Source organism: Dermochelys coriacea, chromosome 1, assembly GCF_009764565.3.
Source record: "Dermochelys coriacea isolate rDerCor1 chromosome 1, rDerCor1.pri.v4, whole genome shotgun sequence".
Taxonomy (NCBI): domain Eukaryota; kingdom Metazoa; phylum Chordata; order Testudines; family Dermochelyidae; genus Dermochelys; species Dermochelys coriacea.
This window is the reverse complement of record NC_050068.2, coordinates 59,442,037-59,465,336: the sequence shown is the minus strand read 5'-3', so window position 1 is coordinate 59,465,336 and position 23,300 is coordinate 59,442,037. Positions and strand designations below refer to the sequence as shown.

Sequence of the window (23,300 nt, the reverse complement as noted above, 5' to 3'; positions counted from 1 at the left end):
CATGCGCACGCCTGTTCTGACTTTCAGGTGACATTTTAAACACGACGTGGGCAGCATTATCTCCTGTGAATGTAAACAAACTTGTTTGTGTGAGCAATTGGCTGAATAAGAAGTAGGACTGAGTGGACTTGTAGGCACTAAAGTTTGACATTGTTTTATTTTTGAATGCAGTTATTTTTTGTACATAATTCTACATTTGTAAGTTCAACTTTCATGAAAAAGAGATTGCACTTCAGCACTTGTATTAAGTGAATTGAAAAATACTATTTCTTTTATTTTTACAGTACAAATGTTTATAACAAAAAATAAATATAAAGGGAGCACTGTATACTTTGTATTCTGTGTTGTAATTGAAATAAATATATTTGAACATGTGGAAAACATCCAAAAATATTTACATAAATAGTATTCTATTATTGTTTAACAGCATGATTAATCACGATTCATTTTTTTAATTGCGCAGTTAATCATGATTAATTTTTTTAATTGCATGACAGCCCTAATAAACAGCAATTTAATTTGTTTTGCTTTTGGATTGCACTCAGAAAATTGCACACACATGCATGTGTAATTGTGTTTGTACATATACACACTTGCAAACTAAAGTAATTGGTGTACTTTGTCACATTTTGGCTTTAAAATGTTAACATTCTAACTTGCCAATCTCTGTTCATTTTGCTCTTAGTTTATTCTCTTCACTTCCTTCACTCAGCTTTTTTGAAAATTATATCCCTGTGTCTCTTCCTCTGTCTTTCAGTATCTCCCTTATTCCCACTTGTCCCTCTCTTTCATATAATGCATTCTCTCCCTCTTTCCACTGGTTCTTTTTATTTCACCTTACTTCTCTTTAATCTCTTTCCCTTTCTAACTACCCTTTTCTGACTCTTCCCCTCATTTTCTTTCTGCCTGCTCTCACCCAGTCATGTGGTCTCTTCCAGTCTTGTTCTCCTTCCTACTTCTCTTTGCAGCACCCAGCCTTGCTCCCTGCTTATCTCTGAATCACCCTGCCAAGAATGCCCCATCGCTTGGCTTCTCCATTCTAGCCTGTAGCTCATACAGCTTAGCAGTTCTGTAGCATTTTGCAGCCAGGAGACTGTAAAAATTGCTATCAGTTCCCTGTGAGGAAAGGAACTAGGCCTGCCCCATAAGGAACTTGCTACCCTTCCACAGCACATAAAAATATTTGCATGGAATTGGGGTAGTGAACTCCAAAAGTGAAGGACTGGATGAAATACAGAAATGTTATTCTCAGCATTTCCATAGTTGTTTTATAGGTCATAGACTCCATTTTTTTTTTTGCAGCAAAAAAAGCAATGACAGTTGTCACAGAGCTGATTGTGCACCTTATTGTTAGACTGAAAGCAGAGGCAGTGCTGCCTATTGGGGGCCCTATGCAGGAATATGTTGGCCCCTTTCACACACAACACATACTAAGAAAGTGAATGGGGGGGGCCTCTGGAACTGCTCAGGGCCCTAGGCAATTGTTTAGTCTGTTTACGTCTAACGCTGGCACTGACTGAAAGGGATGGTGTAGAAGGACAGAAAAATATAGAGGGATATAAGGTGGTGGATGAGGGATGGAGTTAGTAAAGAAATGAAGCTAATAACTTTACTGAAATATCCAGCAAAAATGAAATATAAGGACCATAGCAGGGAATGTCTGAATGGTTTGAGCTAGCAATCCCCATTCAATTCAGCCCTACCCTGAAAAATGACTGTAAAAATGCTATCATCTTACCTGACAGATCACCCCCCTGTGTGTACTGAGTCACATCTGCTGACCTCAGTGACAAAAATAAATGTTTACTTCCATTAGTCCCACAGAGCTAACACAGCTAAGAGTGGGAGCTGGATTCTATTCCTTCTTATGCATCACCAACAAGTAATCTAGCACAGAAGGCACCAGTTTGTACTCGTGCTGTTGACAGCATAATCTGAAGACAATGGGGCTGCTCAGAGGTAAATGAAGACCTAATTTGGCCTGCAGAACCTTTATTACTGGTGATGCACTAGAAAGAAGGAACTCAACTTGACTTACTGAGATCAAACTAAGTTTGCAGGAATGGCAGTAGGATTTTCTTTTTATCTTGTTGGTTAAATGCCTTATTGAGGCCACGTTTGCACTGCAAACTTTGGCCGAAGCATGTTACATTGGCATAAAGCCACCACACTTAGTATATTGCTCATGCACGTGCATACTTGGCTCCTTGCCATCAGCGCTGAAAATACTCACCAGCAATGTTTGTGTCAATGCTCAGTGAGGTGCACCAGGGTAGATATTCCAGTGTGCAACCCACCACGATCCAGAGTACTGTTTTGGGAAGTTTTGGCAACACATGGTGGGGCAGAAACAAGTCATACAGGCATTATTAGGAGAAGGGATCAAGTTCCCTGCACTTTCTCCAACCCATCATGTGAGCCCTATCCCATAATTTTCACACCTTTTTAAAAAATCCCATGAACCCATACGACCCTCCTCACAGTCCACCATCTCTAACAGAAGCATGGAAATTACACAGCTCTGCGCTATTGTCATGAGTTTTGCAAGTGCAGGACACATGATCCTCTGATATTAGCACACCCACAAAAAGAACCACATCATGATTTCATGGAAGACAGATTGCTGTGGGACATAGTGAACAAAAACCAATTCAAGGTTGTTGGTGGCATTCACAGGTTTGACAGTGGAGTGCCACTTTTGGACCGAGAAACAAGCACTCACTGGTGGGATTGCGCTTTAATGCACGTTTTAGATGATGAGCAGTGGGTGCAGAACTTTCAGATGCAAAAAGCCAGATTCCTGGATCTGTGTGCTGAGTTTGCCCTAGAAGTCCATTGCATGGACACCAGAATGAGAGCTGCACTGAAAGTAAGCGGTGATCACAATGTAGAATCCTGCAACTGAATTGCTATTGGTGAGTGGGAATTCATTTTGGAGTTGAAAAATCCACAGTGGGGTCATTGTCATACAAGTAAACAGGGCCATTAATTGTCTCTTGCTATGCACAACTGTGACTCTTGCAAATGTGCAGGACAAAGTGGATGGATTTGCAGCAACGAGATTCCGAAACTGCTATGGAATGATAGATGGCATGCATATCCCTACTTTTGCACCAGACCACCTTGCCACAAAGAACATCAACAGAAAAGGCTACTTTTCTATGGTTATGGAAGCATTGGTGGATCACCAGTGACATCATTGACATCAACATTGGTGGTCAGGGAGGAAGCATGACAAAATCATGAATGTTGGCATCGCTATAAAACTGTTTGTGAACCACTGGTGTAACTCATGCCCTTTTGGAAATATTTGTGCATTCAGCATAAGACTCTATTTGAGACATATTGTGTTCCAGCAAGATTAAAAAAAATTTCATTACAGCCAAAATAAGCACTTCTGTATTTCACAGCCACTATTTTACCTTAGTTGTATAAGTAGAGTGCCAAGAGGCTAGTTGTCTAACAAAAAAAGATACACCACAGCTGTTCTGTTTCACTTAATAGTAGGCAGAGTCTCCTCTAAACTGGCCTACTTCCATCTAGCTGTACCTAAAAGGGGCTCATATTGTATCAGTCATATTTACTCAGAACTCCCTATTGCAACCCGTGCAGGGATCTGCTTAATAACAGATGGTAGAATACGGCCTATTATATTTGCATTAAAGTGTATCTTTTATTTCACTTATTTATTATTGCTTTGATTTTACACTGTCATACCCGACACTGACTGTTCTGGTCACAGTTGTGAACTCCACCGTCCAGAGATCTCAGATACTGGAAGCCCTCCCTCCCTCCCCCGTTTCCCTTAAAACCCTGCAAATTTTGGAAATGCCTTTTCCTGATTGTCCAGCTTGGTGAGCAAATTAGCAGCTTTCCATTGTTGTGTGCAACTGCCCAGCCAGCCATGCCAACTACACACTCCACATGTGCTCCAGCCTGGAGAAGACAGGAGATATGGGATCTCCTGGACCTGTGGATAGAATAAGCTGTGCAGGCACTGCTAAGGACCAGCCATACAAATGTGGACATATAGGAGAAGATTGCACGGGTAATGCAGGAGAAGGGGTACGACAGGGATCAGCAGCAGTGCTGCATGAAAGCAAAGGAATTGTGGCAGGAATGCCAGGAAGGTCAACAGTCAATCTGGTGAGGAGCCTCAGACCTCTTGCTTTTACAGTGAGCTGCATGCCATACTTGGCAAATACCCTACCACCGCCCTCCAGACCACCTCTAAGGAACCCAAGACACAGACCCCTGCTGTGAACAGCCAGGAGGAGGAGGAGGAAGAGGAAGTGGATGGAGGACATGCAACTGGGGGATCCAGCTATACTGAGAGCCAGAATCTGTTTGAGACTCCCCTGCAGTGCAGTAAGTCCTGGCAGTTGAGCATAGGGGAACCTGATGCCTGGGGGGGGGAGAACCTGGGGTAAGTGTGTCAATGTACTTCCCATTAAAATGATGCACTGATGGTACCTCCAACTCAGCAGGGCACAGCTATCGACTTTTCATTCCTTTAGTCATACTAGAAGAGGTAGAGTACAACAAAGACAGGAAGAGTTAGTATCTGCTGTTCATTCCGCTGTACAGTGAGGCAAGGGGGCATGTGAAGCAGTTTGTTTATGTACACAGGGATGTCCCTTGAATCCTCTGGAGAGATCTCGATGAAATTTTCATGGAGGTACTCTGCAATCCTCTCCTGAAAGTTTCTATTTTCCCACCCCGCTTTAAGTGAAAGTCCCTGCTGTAAGCACTGCCATCACTGGGGGGGGGGGGAGGGGAGGAGTTTTGTTTAAACATAGTTGGTGTGATAGAGCTCCCGCAGTGTATGAGGTGGCCACAGCGTTTGGAAAGAAGCCGGGGGACAAGAAGTCGGGAGTTGGAGGAGAGAGAGTCACAGAGGTGGAGTGAGAAAGTACTAAGCAACATTTTCTTTCAGCAACTGTTTACCAGAATGCTGATGCTGATCGCCCCTGCCGTGGTCACCTGGCCTGGAAATCAATGAGTATGTAGCAGACACACCACTGGTTACAGAATGGTTTGCCCACCCACTCTAGTGGCTCAGTAATTCAGGAAGTTTCTAAAAACAAAAGTAAGCTGTTTGAAAAAACAGCACTGGGAGAAGAGAATCTATAAAAAAGAGAAACAGCAGAGGGGGAAGTTGGTAGGGGAGGGAGTGGCCTATTGCCACACACCCTAAAAACTTAACTATGGCCTTGTATTCAAGCTCTCATAGTGAGTTGGTGGCAGAGCCAGTAACAGGATACAGGAGTCCCCTCTTGGTTCTGTGCCCTTGTGTACAAGACCGCACTTCCAGACTGTGGCCTGAACCACAAAGGGACTTAGGCATTGCAGTGCCTAACTTTTAGTCACCTAGAAAATCACAGTAACAACACTGATGATCCACAAAGTTAGGCACATAGGTTCCCTGCACAATGAATGCTGAGAGACAGGCACCCAAGAATGAGATCCACAAAAGCCAGCGTGCTAGCTAATGAGAGATGCTAAAGAACAGGGGATATGCTAAGGCCACTCCATCTCATGGAGATAGGTGCTTATCTCCACTAATGATCTACAACCAGATTCACTCCTGGAATCAGGCGGCTTAGGTCAGTGTTTCTCAACTACCAGTTTGTGGACCGGTCCTGGTCCCTGAGATCTCCCTGACACAGCTTACGGAGGCAGCAAGCCTGTCCCTGATATCACAAAGGTTGAGAAACACTGGCTTAGGTGATGAGTGATTTCTGATGAGAAAGAATTAGGCACCTGTCTCATTCCACACACAACAGCTGGAGGAGGAGGAGGAGCTGCTATTCATTTTAGAAGTTTAGCCCAGTGGTCAGAACACTCACTTGGGAGGTGGGAGACCCCCATTTAATTCCCTCTTCTCCCTGCAGGGGAGAAAGGATATGATCAGGGATCTCCTATAACTCTCACAAGAGTGCTCTGGCTGCTGAGCTATAGGATATTCAGACTCCCTCAGTCTCATCTCATGAAGCTATTCTACTTTTTGTAAATAATTAAAGAGAGTCATGGGAGCCAGGGGATTTGACCTGGCATCTCCACCATGGTACAGAGTCACTTTCATGCTCTCTCTGTGGCCCAGCAACTCTAAGTCTTTAAACACAGTGGAACAGCTTCAAGAGAAGAGACTGAGGAAGACCCACATCAGAATATCCCATATGTCAGTGGTTAGAGCACTCCTCTGAGAGGTGAGGGAAACCCCTGTTCAAATCCTTTCTCCTGCTAAAATAGAGTAGGAATTGGAACCTACATTTCCTATATCCCAAGTGAGTGTCCTAACCACTGGGCTAAAGGTTATAAGGTGGGTGGCACCACCTACAGCGAGGTGTTGAACAGGACCTGATCTAGTAGGCGGCCTCTGAGCATGCCTACCATATTGGGCCCTGCAGGCAAGATAGACATGCAGGTGCCTATCTTTCCACAGTTTGTGGATCACATTGGAGCTTATGCGGTAAAAGCATACAATGGGTAGAGGGAGGCAGTAGTGCACTGGTCAAGAGGCTTAGGCACCTAGGGCACTTCTGCTCTGAACACTTAGGCACCTACAGAGTTAGGTGACAGCAGAGCAGGAATTTCGTGGAGCACAATGGAGCCTAACATTTGGACCTGAAGTTTGAGGTTTAGATACCTAAGTATCTTCGTGGATCTGGGCCTGGATCCCTAAATGTTTATCATAACTGAACAGGCATAAAAACATCAGGAATTACGTGTGAACTTTTGAATGAACATCTTTGACTAGTTAATTTTTTTTATATAACTCTGCATAGTAATTGTATAAAATGAAGGATTCAGACTTGCACTCTGGTTTTACTGAAGTCATAGAATCATAGATCAGGGTTGGAAGAGACCTCAGAAAGTCATCTAGTCCACCCCCTGCTCAAAGCAGCACCAACCCCAACTAAATCATCCCAGCCAGGGATTTGCCAAGTTGGGCCTCTAAGCCCGTTTTCCCTGCCAGTTTGGGACTCCAGAACTCTGCCTTGTTGAGCCAGACACGCTAGCCTGCTGCAGGTCTGGTCCATGCCCACAAACCAGGTTGGTCCATGTCCCTGCAGACTTGACTGAAAATAGCTTAGCAGGCAACCTGCGTCCAGCACTCAGACACCCAGCTTCCAATATGATCCAAATCCCAAATAAATCTGTTTTAGTCTGTATAAAGCTTATACAGTCCAGCAGACATCTTAGGTGGAAAGCAGGGGTGTTCTCATGATTGACCCCTTTTATAGCTTTGGCACAAGGCGGGAATCTTTTGTCTCTCTGGGTCCCCACCCCTCCTTCTAAATGGAAAAGTACCAGATTTAAGATGGATTCCAATATCACGTGACACGGTCACATGTCCTGTGAGACCTCATTCTTCATTACCCACAGGCTGGCCCACGTGTACACAAGTAAGGCTTGCAAGTAAATAAATCATCTACAACCAATTGTCCTAGTCAATGGGAGCCATCAAGATTCTAAGCCACTATTAAAGACCCACACTTTGCATAGTTACAATAGGACCTCAGAGTTATACTTCATATTTTTAGCTTCAGATACAAGGATGATACATGCATACAAATAGGATGAACACACTCAGTAGATTATAAGCTTTGTAATGATACCTTACAAGAGACCTTTTGCATAAAGCATATTCCAGTTACATTATATTCACATTCATAAGCATATTTTCATAAAACATATGGAGTGCAACATCACAGGGTCTTAAAAACCTCTAAGGATGGAGATTCCATCACCTCCCTAAATAACCCATTCCAGTGCTTCACCACCCTCCTAGTGAAATAGTTTTTCCTAATATCCAACCTAGACCTCCCCCACTGCAACTTGAGACCATTGCTCCTTGTTCTGTCATCTGCCACTAGTGACAACAGCCTAGCTCCATCCTCTTTGGAACCTTCTTCAGGTAGTTGAAGGCTGCTATCAAATCCCACCTCACTCTTCTCTTCTGCAGACTAAATAAGCCCAGTGCCCTCATAAGTCATGTGCACCAGCCCCCTAATCATTTTTGTTGCCCTCCACTGGACTCTCCAATTTATCCACATCCTTTCTGTAGTGGGGGCCCAAAACTGGACACAATACTGTAGATGTGGCCTCACCAATGCCAAATAGAGGGGAATAATCACTTCCCTTGATCTGCTGACAATGCTCCTACTAATGCAGCCCAATATGACGTTAGCCTTCTTGGCAACAAGGGCACACTGTTGACTCATATCCACCTTCTTGTCCACTGTAATCCCCAGGTCCTTTTCTGCAGAACTTCCACTTAGCCAGTCTGTCCCCAGCCTGTAGTAGTGCATGGGATTCTTCCATCCTAAGTGCAGGACTCTGCACTTGTCCTTGTTGAACCTTACCAGATTTCTTTTGGCCCAATCCTCCAATTTGTTTAGGTCATTCTGGACCCTATCCCTACCCTCCAGCGTATCTCTCTCTCCCCCAAGCTTAGTGCCATCCGCGAACTTGCTGAGAGTGCAATCCATCCCATCATCCAGATCATTAATAAAGATGTTGAACAAAACTGGCCCCAGGACTGACCCATGGGGCACTCCGCTTGATACCAGCTGCCAACTAGACATCGAGCTGTTGATCACTACCCATTGACTGCCAACAAATTAGCCAACTTTCTATCAACCTTATAGTCCATTCATCCAAATCATAATTTTTTAACTTGCTGGCAAGAATACTGTGGGAGACCACATCAAAAGCTTTGCTAAAGTCAAGATATATCACGTCCACCGCTTTCCCCATATCCACAGAGCCAGTTATTCATAGAAGACAATCAGGTTGGTCAGGCATGACTTGCCCTTGGTGAATCCATGTTGAGTGCTCCTGATCACCTTCCTTTCCTCCAAGCACTTCAAAATGAATTCCTTCAGAACCTGCTCCATGATTTTTCCAGGGTCTGAGGTGAGGCTGACCCATCCGCAGTTCCCCAGATTCTCCTTCCCTTTTTTAAAGATAGGCATTATATTTGCCTTTTTTCAATCATCTGGGATCTCCCCCAGTCACCACGAGTTTTCCAATATAATGGTCAATGGCTCTGTAACCACATCATCCAACTCCCTCAGCACCCTCAGATATAAGTCCATAGCCAAACTCCCCACTGGCTTCAATGACGACCAGTATTTTCCCCTGGTAGCCAAACTTTCAAAAGTGACCATTGATTCTGGGTACCTCCTCTTCTGAGTTTCCAGCATGAGACACTTGACTTTCAGAGTTCACAGCTCTCATTGCTATCAGCTGGAATTGTGGATAAACAACATTCCTGAAAAACAGTCCATAAGTGTCTGAGGACTGCCAAATGTCCCACACCTCAAGTGATGTTCACACATAGGAAATCATTACTACCATGCAGAATCATTGGATAATCAAATTATAGCAGTCAGGCAAAGCTCTCACATCCCCTGCCCAAGAAACCCTGTACTAGTCCTGGTCCCTTTCTCCCCTCAGCTGAGAGTTATCCCTGAACAGCTATAGGAAAGGGAAGAAATTGACTGGGATCCCATTGTTGGGCTTCAGCAGTCTCCCAGGAACCGAAGACTTTTCCCTTCAGTGCGGCAGCAAAGTCCTAGCATGCTGTTCGGGGGCACTGTGCTGTCGGAGGTGCCATCTTTCAATCACAACTGGGAGATTCTTTCTTGTACCTCATACATAAAATTGATGTCATTATAGTTACACCTTGGTGTCCTGGCCAAATTGTAGTTTTGGAAATTCTGCCTACCTCTGAAGTTTTCACTGGATACTGTATTCTTCAATTCCTCTCCTGCTGAACAGTGGTCATCTGTCATGTCGGAGGTGGCTGCACTTCAGCAACGAATAAGTGATCCAAGTGTAGTCTATCATTCTTTTACTCTGCTTAAAGCATGTGCACACTTTGGAAATTCAGTTAATTACTTATTATAGGCAGAGCAAATACACCACCAGTGGTTAAGGTTAATCTACACTTCCCATTATAAGATCTTGTTTTCTGTAACTTCTAACTTTGCCAAAATACAGCCAGCCATTCAAGCTGAAATTTTCCATGCCAAGTGTCTTCTCACGGTGAATCTTTCTGCAAAGTTTTAGCCAAAACAGTTTATCTGTTTCTGAGAACTAGGTTAGAGAAAACAAATATATTGTTTCCCCCATGTTAAATTTTTTCCCCATTCATTTCATGGATAAGCTTTTGTGCCTCTGTGCTTCAGAGAACAGACTTGAAATCTGGCATGGGGCATGCTTTGTGTCAGGGATGTGCCTTCTGCCATCCCTGTAAAAATTTACCCAAATTTTGCCAAGTTATAAGCCTTTGAAAAATCTCAGTTCACACATGCTCAGTAAACACTTGTCAGAGTTTGGCAGCTAAATTCTCTTAAAATTCTCTCTGCACCCAAGCATGCACTATTTTGGGGTTGCAGGGCTGAGCAAAACTTTCCCTGCATTTGTTCCTTCCAGTCCCCTGGGGCTACTGTGGTGCTGGGCACCAGATATGAGAGAGGGAGACTCTCTCTCCTGTGTGCTCAATGCTCATTTAAAATCATGTTGGGTGGCTAGAGGAACTCAAAGAATTAGCAGTTATTTTACCACTTGTAATATTGTTGCCTTGCCCACACCGTGATGGGTACATTAGAAATGTAGCATAAATAACAGGCTATAAACCCTCTTGATCAACAGTTCAAATCCAGCCCAGGCTGGTAGAGACTGTAAAGAACTGCCATCTAATAGATGTTCTGTGGCCATGAATTGGTGGTCTCACTTCCTTCCCGGTAGACAGGTATCCATAATACAAAAAGAAACTTCTACTAAGGGCCAAATTTCCAGCCGATCTCCTTACCTACAGTTTTAAAATATCTTAGATACTTATATGGCTCCCATTAACGTAGCATCTGAGTGCCTCAAAATCTTTGATGTACTTATCCTCACACTACCTCCAAAAGGGAGGGTCATCCCCTTTGGACGGATTGAGAACTGAGGCACTTAGAGACTAAGTTACTTGCCCATGATATCCATAGCAGAGTAGGAATTGACTCCAAGTTTCAGATGGCCTAAGCTAGCACTCTAACCACTGGACCAGCTTCCTCTCCTGGGGAATCTGTTTGTCTGCACATAACCTTCTATCTGCGTACTTCTTAATAGGAAATTGCAAAGGCAAATGTTGCAGGTTACACATACCAATCAGTATTGTGCATGAAGATGCAGGTGTTTGTGGCCACAGCTTTTCCTGTGAGGCTAATTGAAATTTGGCCCTAATAGGCAGCTTTGGTAGAGAAATCAGATTTGAAATGGCTTGAAAAGTGAATTGCCCTCACACACCTAGCCTTGGTCCCAGAAGAAGGCTGAGTTGAGGCACATCAGTAGCCGATGGCTTAAGCCTGCACTGGAACTTTATAGGGTCTGTGAATTCAGCCTCAGAACTTTTTTTTTTTTTTTTTAAGAAATACCTGAAAAGACAAAAAAGAGATTTGACATTTTTTAAATTGTGTTAAAAAAAAAAAAAAAAAAAAAAAAAAAAAAGAAACTGGTTCTTCTGCCTTTACATATGAGGTCTATATAACCTTTTCTGTCTTGTTCTTACTGGAGGCCCAGGGTGGACATGATGGATCTTTAACAAGAACATATTTTCTTGCAGACTGACAAACTCCTTTCCCATTCAGTTACTTCAGTATCACTTCTTTGCTGCTTATGGTGTCATAGTCTATCCATGAAGTCATTGAGGACAAACAGGATAGACAAGAGCTGAATTTCTGATGTAATATAAAGCAGAAATTAAAAACTTTCAAGCCTTTATCAATCATAAAGGAGCAAAAAGTACAAACCTACTCTTCCCCTCCCCCTCCCCACTAGGAGCAAAAGCATATTTAGATCTGACAGAAGCAGGCCGTGGATCTTAAGAGTCTGTTCTGATAAACTGAATAAGTAGAACTGTATATGTGTAAGTAATGGCAGAGTAATCATGTTTGTGATAACAAGAAAAGATAATGTAACTAACAAGCTAGATAAGACTGGTTTGAACTAAACACTAAACCTGTACTGATGGGGGAGGAAAGTTAACATGGAAATGAGAAACTAATACAAATGTATAAAAAAAAGAGAACAATAAGTTATAAATAAGTTTAAAAAAAGAAAAGGAGTACTTGTGGCACCTTAGAGATTAACAAATTTATTTGAGCGTAAGCTTTCGTGAGCTACAGCTCAATGTGTGTCAAATGGAGGTTGAAGCTGTATTGTCTGATGCTGGAGGCGACTATGATGAGATTGTCCTGATAAGCTTCCCACTTGTAAGAAACTGATCATTATTCTGAGCATTTTGCTGTAATAAATATTTGTTAGACTCCTCTGCTGAGTTAGTGAACCTCAATCCAACACACACACACTCTGCAGACCTTTTTTATTTGCTGATTAAGTCCCATTCTCACCTATGGCACAATATAAAAACACTGCCAATCCAGAACCTTTCACAAGCACTAAATTCCCCAGTTTCAGGCATACTGTATTTAAAAAAAGAATCATTTGAGAAACTGTACGTCTGGCATCAGGACTGCTTCAGAGAATACAATCCAACCTGAGCTAAAGGAGACCCACAGATTCTGAGGCCTCACCTCACCAAGGACAGATTGCAATGCTAGGGTAATGTTTACTCCTATGCTCCAGTTCCATGCAATGAGGGGCATAAGCTGCTTTGTGCCGACTGAGAGCGCGGTGGTCGTAACAACCTGAATCCCTTGAATATAGACATCTCCTCAATGTATCTCTGCCTGGCTTGGGCACATAGCAGGTTCTCTCCTCGCCTGCTTAACAGGAAACCTTCTCCTACTCATATCAGTTTCAAACACATCCACAATCATCACTGCACTTCAGTGAGACTTAACCTCACCAGTTAGCATGGCAAAGGAGTTTGGACTAGTTGAGTAGGGTAGAAGATTCCAAACATCTCACTGATGTTTGGACCTTTTAGTTGCACGGGCCAATTAAGCGGTATTGCAGGGAGCCCCCATAGCTGCTTGAACTTCTCCTTTCTGGAACATTTTTTTTGGTTCTAGGAATTATTCTCCTTTTTCCTAAAGTGATATATCTTAGGTGACATCACACTTCTGCCCAATAATCAAAGTCTAAATTAGTGGAAGAGAAGTTTGGCTGAGAAAAGACAACCAGGCCATTTTAAAATAAACAGATTTTGGGAGAAGTTAACCTAGTTTTAAAAATACTTAAATTAGTTTATTTTAATTTATAAGTTAAAAAAGGCTTTATTATATCTTCTCTCATCCCCATTAGCGCTTCTAATTGCTTGCGTGCCCAGAACTACAGTTCTGATAGACTTGTATACATAACATGATCTCACTGTAACCTGCAAAATGTAATACAATCCAATAATGCTCTTCTTGGACAGGTCTAACCCTATACAACAATGAATGGAGTTCAGAGAATCCCAGGAACTAGAGTCCAAGATCTTCAAAAGTGACTAGTGAGGTGGATGCCTAAGGGTATGTCTACTCTGCTACTAAAAATCTGCGGCAGACCTCTGCTAGCTGACTTGGACTTGTGGGGCTTGGACTAAGGGGCTGTTTAATTGCAGTATAAACATTCAGGCTCAGGATGAAGCCTGGGCTCTGGGACCTTGCAAGGTGGGAGGGTCCTAGAGCTTGGTCTATACCACAATTAAACAGCCTCTTAACCCAAGCCCCTTGAGCCTGAGTCCACTAGTGTGGCCCAGCCAAAGGTTTTTAATCGCAATGTAGACATACCCTTAGTTTTTGCATGTCTGACACCTTTAACAGAGCCTTGTCTTAAGAGGGAACAGTGCTCTGCACTTCATGGAAATCAGGTATCCAAAACCAAGGTACCCAACATTGCTAATGACTTTGCAAAATTTTGGCTCGAGTATATAATCAAAACAGTTTGAGGGCAAAGGTCAGCCAGGAGACCTGCTAGTATACAGCCAACAAATGTATGAAATGGGAATGGGAAAGGGAAAATACATTGTCAAGTCTAAACTACTAACATCAAGTTAAATTTTCAATATTTTATTATAGACATTTCATGATAAAAAAATCTCACAGATGTTCTGTTTAAAAAAAAAAAGACAAATCAGTGATCAAAGACTGTGTACAAACAGCAGAGAATTACAAATGCTTAGAACTTAAAAACTTTGTTGAAACACACTCAGGAGATTTAAAGATTCCAAATATAGCAATAGAGCTGAGGTTTTATGGTCAGACAATACGTGGTGTTTAAATGATTTATCTTCTCCTACTTTCAAGAAAGCACTGGTCTACAAGATGCACTGAGATATCGTGCTTCAGTTCTCCCCAGAAGCATTACAAAAAGAACTTGCTGGCATCCTATTGTAGCTAATCTTTTGGCGACTTATATTCACATACATTAAAGGATGTTCTCATGTATTATTTCACAATCTTAAAATGTAGAATCGGTTTCTTAGGTATATCATTTTAGACAGTGATTTCTCTGAGACTTCTGCTTAAGAACTGCTAGCATATTGTGTTTGTATGTATGTTTGTTTTTTGCATGAACATCACAACCTTTATAAATTGCTTTGTTGACATTAAAAAATAAGTAGCAACAACTGTCTGTATTATACTTGGAGTGTGCTTTTCCCTCTATTTCCAAAGTGATGGCACTCAATTCATACTGTACCCAGAAATAGATTCATCTTACCAAAATAGACAGGGGTACTAAATTGTTTCTGAGTTTCTCCTGTCAATAAAAGTAAGGGACAGGCAACAAGCACTTTTAAAATTTTCATGTAACATTTCAAGATTAGAAAACATAACAATGTGGGGATAGGAAAAAGTGAAAAAACTTCCCTTTCATAAGAATGGTGATTGTTTATGGGAACAAAAAGGTTTTAAAAGGACCCGATTCACAGCTTCATTACTGCAGTTTTATATCAGAGTAACTTCAGGAAAATCAATGGCATTTCACTGGTGTAAAACAAGAATGTAATAGCAATGAATCTGAGTAGTCCCATTAAATGTATGCAGTGTTTGTGGTAGCTGTGTCAATCCCAAGATATTAAAGAGACAAGGTGGGTAAGGTAATATCTTTTATTGGACCAACTTCTGTTGGTGAAAGAGACAAGCGTTCAAGCCTCATAGAGCTCGAAGTACTTTTCGCAGACCTGAGAAGCACTCTATGTGACTCAAAAGCTTGTCTCTCTCACCAACAGAAGTTGGTCCAATAAAAGATATTACCTCACCCACCTTATCTCTCTAGTCTCATTAAAGTCAATTAAGTGCTTGCAGGATCAGGGCCTTAGATGACAAAATGAAACAGGATAATCTTATTATGGCATTTGCCTTTACAGTTAGAAATGACAGAAAAATACAGAAACATCTACTTAACTATTTTTAAAATAGTAATTGTCAAGGACAAGTATCAGAGGGTTAGCCGTGTTAGTCTGTATCCACAAAGACAATGGAGGAGTCCGCTGGCACCTTAAAGGCCAACAGTTTTATTTGGGCATAAGCTTTCGTGGGTAAAAAACCCACTTCTTCAGAGGCATCTCACAAAAGCTTATGCCCAAATAAAACTGTTAGTCTTTAAGGTGCCACTGGACTCCTCATTGTGTCCTTGACAAAAACACATTCAAAGCGTAATCACCTTACTCTGGTAATAATATATCACAACAGGAAAGAAAGATTAAATACTGTATTAAAGCTTCAATTACTAAAAGGAACAAAAGCAAAGCAATGTAAAGCTAGGGATAAAATTAATCATATTTAGGGAAAGTTGTTACATATCATTAAAAATAAAGCAATTTTTTAAAAAAATGTATAAAAAGGATCACAACAGGTAATCATTAAAAACAGAAGTTGTTATAATCCAAAAGAACAATCAAATGAATTAACAACTTGTACTCCACCCACTAATATTATTGTAGAAGAAATTCATGTTCTTCAAACATTAAGGATCAAACCCAGATCCCAGTGCCTGGCATGAGAAACTGACCAAGATGACAAGCAGGAGGGGAATCCTCAAGTACAGACTGCAGAGCTACTCTGTGACCCCTCGATGACAGCCCAGCCACTTCCACTGCCTCTTGGAGCATGCACCAGCTGTACTGCCCCCAGCTTTTCCATTTTCCACAGCAGAATTGCACCAGTTTCATTGCTTAGGGGACTTCTGTGGCTACAGAGGAGGGAGCTGGATTTGCCCCTACAAGCACAATATTGAAGCAGCAGCAGCAGAGTTCTTCCTTGTGCTGAATATCGAAGAATTTAGGGAATTAAAGTCCCCAAGCAGGCTCATGATGATGTCATGAATTTGTGCATTTTAACAAATGTGCTTACGGTATTGTATCCGTGTGCCACAATTACAGTACAGTCTAACTTCAAACTCAGCAAGTTTGTGTTTTTTTAAGAGAGCTCTTGCCCCTGCTTTATATGCTGAAATGCAAAACATAAGCCCTGATCCTACAAACACTTAGGCATAAGTTTAACTTTACTCACAAACACTAAGGGTGAAATCCTTGCCTTTTGGAAACTAATGGGAGTTTTATCAGTAATGTCAATGGGGCCAACATTTCATCCTAAATGGCAGGTCTACATTGGGTCTGGAGGAGTAATTTCCAGCTCATGTAGACACCCACGCTAGATCTGATTCAGCTAGCATACTACGCAGAGAAGCGTGGCCACGGCAGCATGAGTGGCAGAAGGGGATAGCTACCCGAGTATGTACTTATGGTCTTGGATGGCATCAGAGGGAACCTATCCAACCACTTGCAGCTATTCTATTTTTAGTGTGCGGTCTCAATCAGACCTAGTTAGGGCGGGTATGTCTACTCAGGCTGGAAATTATACCTTCCAGCTCCAGGGTAGACATACCCGTAAGGTTTGCAAAATCAGGGCCTTAAAATTTGGAGCCCAACCCTGCATTCCATATGCAAGTAATGAAGGATCAGGCCTACTATTTGGTTTTGACTTCCTAAAGAGTTGGAAGGCTAATACTGTTTAATATTTAAATACAATAATCTGCCTTTCCTAAAACTACATAATGCTCAATGCTTCAAACACTTCTTCTCATGTGCAGTCCTTACTCAGACTGTTGGTTTTATTGAGCTCAATGGCATTGCTTACATGAGAAAAGTATTTATGTCAGTATGGGTTTGTATGATTGCACTATACACGAGTCACAAAATTGCCCATTCAGAGTCAAAGACAAGGAACCCAACCAAATACTTCACTGTGGACAATGTGAAAATGTAAATTAGTTTCAGCACTACAGTTTTCTTGAGATCTGTTTAAACAAGAGGATTTCTTTAAAAGTCTTAATCAGGATAAGGGTCCTGTTGTGCTACATGATGTATAAATTTAGTAGCGGATGCGGTGCCTGGCCAAAAGAATTTACAATCTAATCTAGAGGTCATCATTTCACATTACATTACTGTGAGAACACATCTTAGACACAACATTCACAAGTATATGAGTTGTAGACCAAATATCGCATTGTTATTGATTAAGGAGCGATACTTATATGGAAAAAACTGAACATACTGACGTAATTTAACAAATAACCCCCCTTCAATTTTCTATTCTTTACTTTACAGTCAAAATCTTTTTTTTTTTTAATATACAAAACCAAAGTCTCCCCTCCTCCCATTCCCGATCTGTAATCTTCCATGTAACTGAATTTGTACATTAAAAAAAGAACAAGACAGAACAATTGCTTTGATGACAGTCCAGTTGAAAAACATTAACCTTGCAGATAAAAGGACAAACAACATATTAAATCAGCAACATGCAAAACAGTTTCTTTATTTCCATATTAAGTTAGAGCAGGAGTGGGCAAACTACGGCCCATAGGCTGGATCCAGCCCATCAGTGCTTTTGATCCAGCCCGGGGGATTGCCACCCCCGTGGCGCCGCGAGCCCCATACCACTCCCAGAAGCAGCCAGCACCATGTCCCTGCAGACCCTGGGGGGGGGGGGGGGGGAGAGGGAGGGGCAGCACATGGAGCCCTCTGCCCCTCCTCCCCCAAGGGCTGCAGGGACGTGGTGCCGGCCGCTTCTGGGAGTGGTGCGGAGCCAGGGAGCCTGCCTTAGCCCCACTGAAGTCCGTTACCACTCCGGAGCCGCTCAAGCTAAGCACTCCTGCACCCCAACCCCTTGCCCTGAGCCTCCTGCCACACCCCTCCTGCACCTCAACCCCCTGCCCTGAGCCCCCTCCCACACTCCGCACCCCTGCCCTAAGCCACCTCCCATACTCCGCACCCCCTTCTGCACCCCAACTCCCTGCTGAGGCCCCTCGTATACACTGCACCCCTCCTCCGCCCCAACCCGTTGCCCTAAGCCCCTTCCTGCACACCACACCTCCTCCCCTCCCAAACCCCACATTCCCTCCCACACCCCAACCACCCGCCCCAGCCCTACATTCATGGTCCTGCATGCAATTTCCTCACCCAGATGAGGCCCTCGGGCCAAAAAGTTTGCCCACCCCCGAGTTAGAGAAAATGACCTTCAGTGTTTGTGAAAACAATTACAAATATAAAGAAGTTTGCTTTAATGTGCTTTAAAAAACTAAGATTAGTTGAATCACTGAAACAAAAAAACAAGAGCCATCTTCCTGCTTCTCCTAAGCATGTCACTGAACTTAATGTTTTCACCTAACAGAGATATGAAAAGCGACTCCATCTCTGCTTTCTCTCTCACTCCTTCCCCTTTATAAATAGTCTGGAATGGACCCAGTGTGGTCTTTCCTCAGGCAACATTTCTAGTGCAATCAATCAATAGGAGTTTTGCTTGAATCAGGACTGCAGTATTGGTGATCCTGCTGAAATTTAATGTAATCTGAAGGATGCTTGAGTCAATTTGGAAATAAAAGCCACTAAGAAACCTGCACTGTTATTAAATACAATTGGTAACTCTACATCCAGTAGATAATCGGTCAAGGTTAAATGAATACAACTAAGCTAAATTTGAAGTTTTTTTGATTTTTTTTTTAAATCACTGCTAAGATGAAGTCCCTTTTATTCTGCACCTTTCCAGGCTACACACAGGCAAAAAGTATTTTGTCAACTGTCTTAAGGCTGGTTTCAGAGTAGCAGCCGTGTTAGTCTGTATTCGCAAAAAGAAAAGGAGTACTTGTGTCACCTTAGAGACTAACAAATTTATAGAGCATAAGCTTTCGTGAGCTACAGCTCATTTCATCGGATGCTGTAGCTCACGAAAGCTTATGCTCTAATAAATTTGTTAGTCTCTAAGGTGCCACAAGTACTCCTTTTCTTTTTGTCTTAAGGCTGATAACTTAACACACAAGAAACATGGGGGAAAACCAGACATCCAGAGCAACAAACGTAAGATGAATGCGACAGGAGATAATGGTTTCAAAACTCACTGTTTGCTTTGTTTTCTTTTTAACTGGTGCTGCTGCCGTTCAGCCAGTAGTTTTCGTTCCTAGGCACACAAACAGGCATTGGAATCCTGCACTGAAAGAAAAGGATGAGAAATAGGGTAAGTACTCCTGAGTCATTAACTAGCAAGCAGCATGCTCAATAAGTCCCCCCCATTAACAAGGATCAGTACTAAACAGCAATAAAGATTATCCAAAAATCATCAATCAGTACAGAAAAATCTAATACAAGTAACAGGCCAGTAATAAATCACAATAATAAACAGCAATGACAAACAGAACAATGAGAAGCATACATCATAAGGACTACGGTAACACCAGGGCTGATAAATAACTGCAAAGGGCAATAGAGGAAGCAAAACAAAAAGGTAACAGCAATAATAAGCACATCAATAATTACTTATCACTAATAACGATAAAGCCTAACCCTACAGCAGTAGCGATAAGGGCTATTCTAGCATCATCCATAAGCATTCAGAGACACCAATAACTATGGAAATGGAAACGTGTTAGTCTCTAAGGTGCCACAAGTACTCCTTTCCTTTTTATGGAAATGCCGACTAGGAAAGACTGTAACTGCACTAACAAATGAAACGAGACTAGCCCATGCTCATCACGAGCGTGTCAGATGAATAAGCTTCACCACCCCTGCAGTGCAATGCTGCTGCACACGGGTCCAGCGCCGCCTCCTGTTTGCGTCCCCACCTTGGCCACTCGCACGTTGCCGCCGAGCCACCAACCCCAAGCCCAGCCCGCCCCCAAGCCAAGGCGGGCGCGCGCGCGCCGCCCCGCGGCTGAGCCCCTGGCGGGAGCGCGCCGGCCCCTCGCTCCCTCCCCGCCCTGGAGGGGAAGGCGGGGACGCGCAGTCGCGCTCTCTTTCTCTCTCGCCGCGCGGGCGGGCGCCTGAGGCCGCTGCCAGAACGAGGCTCCCGTGCGGGTTGCGAGGGCCCGTCTCCAGGGTGGCCTGGGAGGCGCGCGAGGGCCCGCGGCGGCAGCGGAGCCCCTCCCCCGCCGCCGCCGCCGCCGCCGCCGCCGCCGAGGCTGACTCCACCTGAGGAGAGGCCGGGACGCCCCGCCCAGGGTACTGCAGCGCTGCGAGAGGCGATGCCAGGCCCTGGGCTGTAAGCTGCGGCTGCGGCTGCGGCTGGGGGTGGTTGGGCTTATTGGGATCCAGGAGGGGCTAAAGGATCCCCCCCCCCGCCCCCAGCCTAAGGGGGGGCCACAGGTCGTGGAAAACCCAAACAATTACAGGGGACAATGAATGAAATAACAGGAGGCAGGAGCGCGGTCAAAGGAAGGGAAGCGGGCGGGACACCGAGCAGAGAACCCGGGACAGCGCCCACTGCTCCTCTAAGGCGTCAAGGGAGTCAGTGGACGCCGCCCGGAGGAGCTCTGCCCGGACCGAGGATCGGAAATAGGCCCCACAGTCACAGGAGACGCCGTCGGCCAACCTCCTCACCCTGGTTTTGTAGCTGGTCACTTTAGCCAGGGCCGGGAGGCGGTTGAGCGGGAGGTCCCGTGACTTAGTGGGGACACAGATCAGGAGGCGAGGGGAAAAGTGCAACCAAAATCTTAACAAAATATTGGTGAGGAGCCAGAATAGGGGCTGCAGCTTGGCGCGCTCCAGGTATGGTTGCGCCAGGGTTTCCCTCATGCCGCAAAAGGGGCAGGTGTCCAGGATTGGGGTGAACCGTGCCAAGTACACGCCCGTGATCACAGCCCCACCAACTGATATCCCCGGCGGGCCTCGGGACCCGGGTGGAATGTAGGCCGGCCCACCGGGGCTCCTCACCCTCTCGAGGGCTGGGGGTGGTTGGTGTCGGGGGCAGAACAGTGTGACAAAGGGATCCTGGATCTCCCCCCTCGCACACTTCCCCTGGGGGCTGTAATGCTGCCAGATTTCTGACTGCGGGGGTTGTTCGCAGAGCCCCAGCAAGCCCGTGTTGGCTGAGCACTTCAGCCTGCTTCGATGCGATGAATGTTTCTGTCTCTCCTGGTTGTGGTGGAATCAGAACACCTGGGCGGAGTGCACCTCCGCGGCTGGAAGACCAATAGAAACAACCCCGAGTCGATTGCTATTGTAAAATCCCATGATTTTTAAGCCAGTCTCATGATTTTTTTTTTTTTTTTTTACCACTTGTGGTCAGCAGTGCTGTGTTTGGATGAAACCTAGCGTGCGGCTGTCAGAAAATAGCACAAAATATCACAACTCTTTGTACAGTGTTTTGATATCTTTGCATGGAAGGAGGGATAGACATGCAGAGTATTATATTGTGTGTGTGTATGTATACATATATACATAAATATATATATCTTCACTTTAATAACATTTGGGCAGGGGCTTAAAATATAGTTTGACTATAGCAGGGATGTTACTGTACTAAAATGTGCTTTTTTAAAAGGACGTGTAGAAATAATGTAAGATAACTAACAGGAAAGAATTTTTTTTGCAGTTGAGTCGAAGATTCAGGGGGGAAGGGGGGGCAGAGAGAGGATTCTTGGTTACAAAACAAAAGCAAGTATAATGTTGTGTATTACCAGTAGTTTTTGTTCAGTAGTCTTTATTTGTCCTTAATTGTAATATTCTTTTCAAAATATACATTTATGAAAAAGATTCATGTTAACTGCCCAGGACAAATCATCTGCTTTGCATGTTAAATAAAAAAGTAACTATGTGGGTTAGGGTGACCAGATAGCAAGTGTGAAAAATCAGGACAGGAGGTTGGGGGCCTGTATAAGAAAAAGCCCCAAATATTGGGACTGTCCCTATAAAATCAGGACATCTGGTCACCCTAATGTGGGTATAAATCTATTTCTGCTATACACAGAGCATAGTGGTTCTGATATTTAGCAATTATTAAAGCCAAATAGAATGTGGTTCACACTTTACATTGATTTGTGTCCCATATTGTACTAGGCACAAAAGATGAAGAGAGAAAATTTAGAGTGAAAGACATTGAAAGCATTTGGCCTTCAGTGCAAATTTATAACATGATTGAAGAAGAGTGCTAGAATTAGATATGAGATAAAGAAGTCTTGTAACTACAGCTGTGTCAAACTTAGTTTTGTTTGCAAGGGTTTATATATTCTTCTTCAACTTAATAGTTTTTTAAGATGAAACAGGACCATTATGATAATCCAGTCTGACTACTTGCATAAGGCCATACAACCTTACCCAAAAAGAAAAGAAGTACTTGTGGCACTTTAGAGACTAACAAATTTTATTTGAGCATAAGTTTTCGTGAGCTACAGCTCACTTCATCGGATCCTGTCAAATTAACGTGATACCTTTTTTTTTGTGAGATTACAAGCTTGGTTGTAATATACTTAGACTTCTGTAAGCCATTTTACTTGGTACCACTCAACATTTTGATTAAAAAATGAGAACAATACAAAATTAATATTGCACACATTAAATGGATTAAAAATGCCTAACTGATAGGTCTCAATATAATTTTAAACAGCGAATTTTCGTCAAGCAGATGTGTTTCTAATGAGGTCCTACAGGAGTCCATTCTTGGCTCCACAGTATTTAGCATTTTCCTCAATGACATGAAGAAAAATCAAATCATCACTGATTAAGTTTGCAGATGACACAAAGGTTGTGGGAATGGTAAATAACGAAGAGGTCAGGTCAGAGATTCAGAGTGATGTGGATTGTTTGGAAAGCCGTTTCGAAGCACACAATATGTGTTTTAATAGGGCCAACGTAAAATTGTACATCTAGGAACAAAATTGTAGCCCATACTTACAGGATGGGGACTGTATCCTTGGAAGCAGTGACACTGAGAAAGGTTTGGAATAGTAGTGGATAATCAGCTGATCATGAACTCCTAGTGTGATTGTGGGGCCAAAAAGGCTAACGCAATCATTGGTTGTATAAGTGGTACTCCTAGGAGAATTCTGCACCATTGCTTGTGCGCAGAATTCATGGCCCCTGCAGA

The 23,300-nt window shown here is 43.3% G+C and overlaps 2 protein-coding genes across 9 annotated transcripts in view; one reads left to right on the top strand and one right to left on the bottom strand.

Moving 5' to 3' along the window:
- The window catches only part of LCP1 (lymphocyte cytosolic protein 1), a 62,358-nt gene extending 42,160 nt beyond the window's left edge, over positions 1–20,198 (bottom strand). The window contains exons 1-2 of one of the 6 annotated variants that reach the window (XM_043500668.1): positions 20,000–20,198; positions 19,342–19,432 (exon numbers count right to left, since the gene is read on the bottom strand). The gene's annotated coding sequence lies outside the window, so the exon portion shown is untranslated. Of the gene's footprint in view, positions 1–19,341; positions 19,853–19,942 lie in introns of those variants that run through there. The other 5 variants (XM_038387096.2, XM_038387097.2, XM_043500660.1 and 2 more) reach the window with 5 other exon arrangements.
- Positions 20,199–20,231: 33 nt separating this feature from the next.
- LRRC63 (leucine rich repeat containing 63) overlaps positions 20,232–23,300 on the top strand; it is a 42,385-nt gene continuing 39,316 nt past the window's right edge. The window contains exon 1 of one of the 3 annotated variants that reach the window (XM_038387915.2): positions 20,232–20,477. The gene's annotated coding sequence lies outside the window, so the exon portion shown is untranslated. The remainder of the gene's footprint in view (positions 20,478–23,300) is intronic. The other 2 variants (XM_038387914.2, XM_038387913.2) reach the window with 2 other exon arrangements.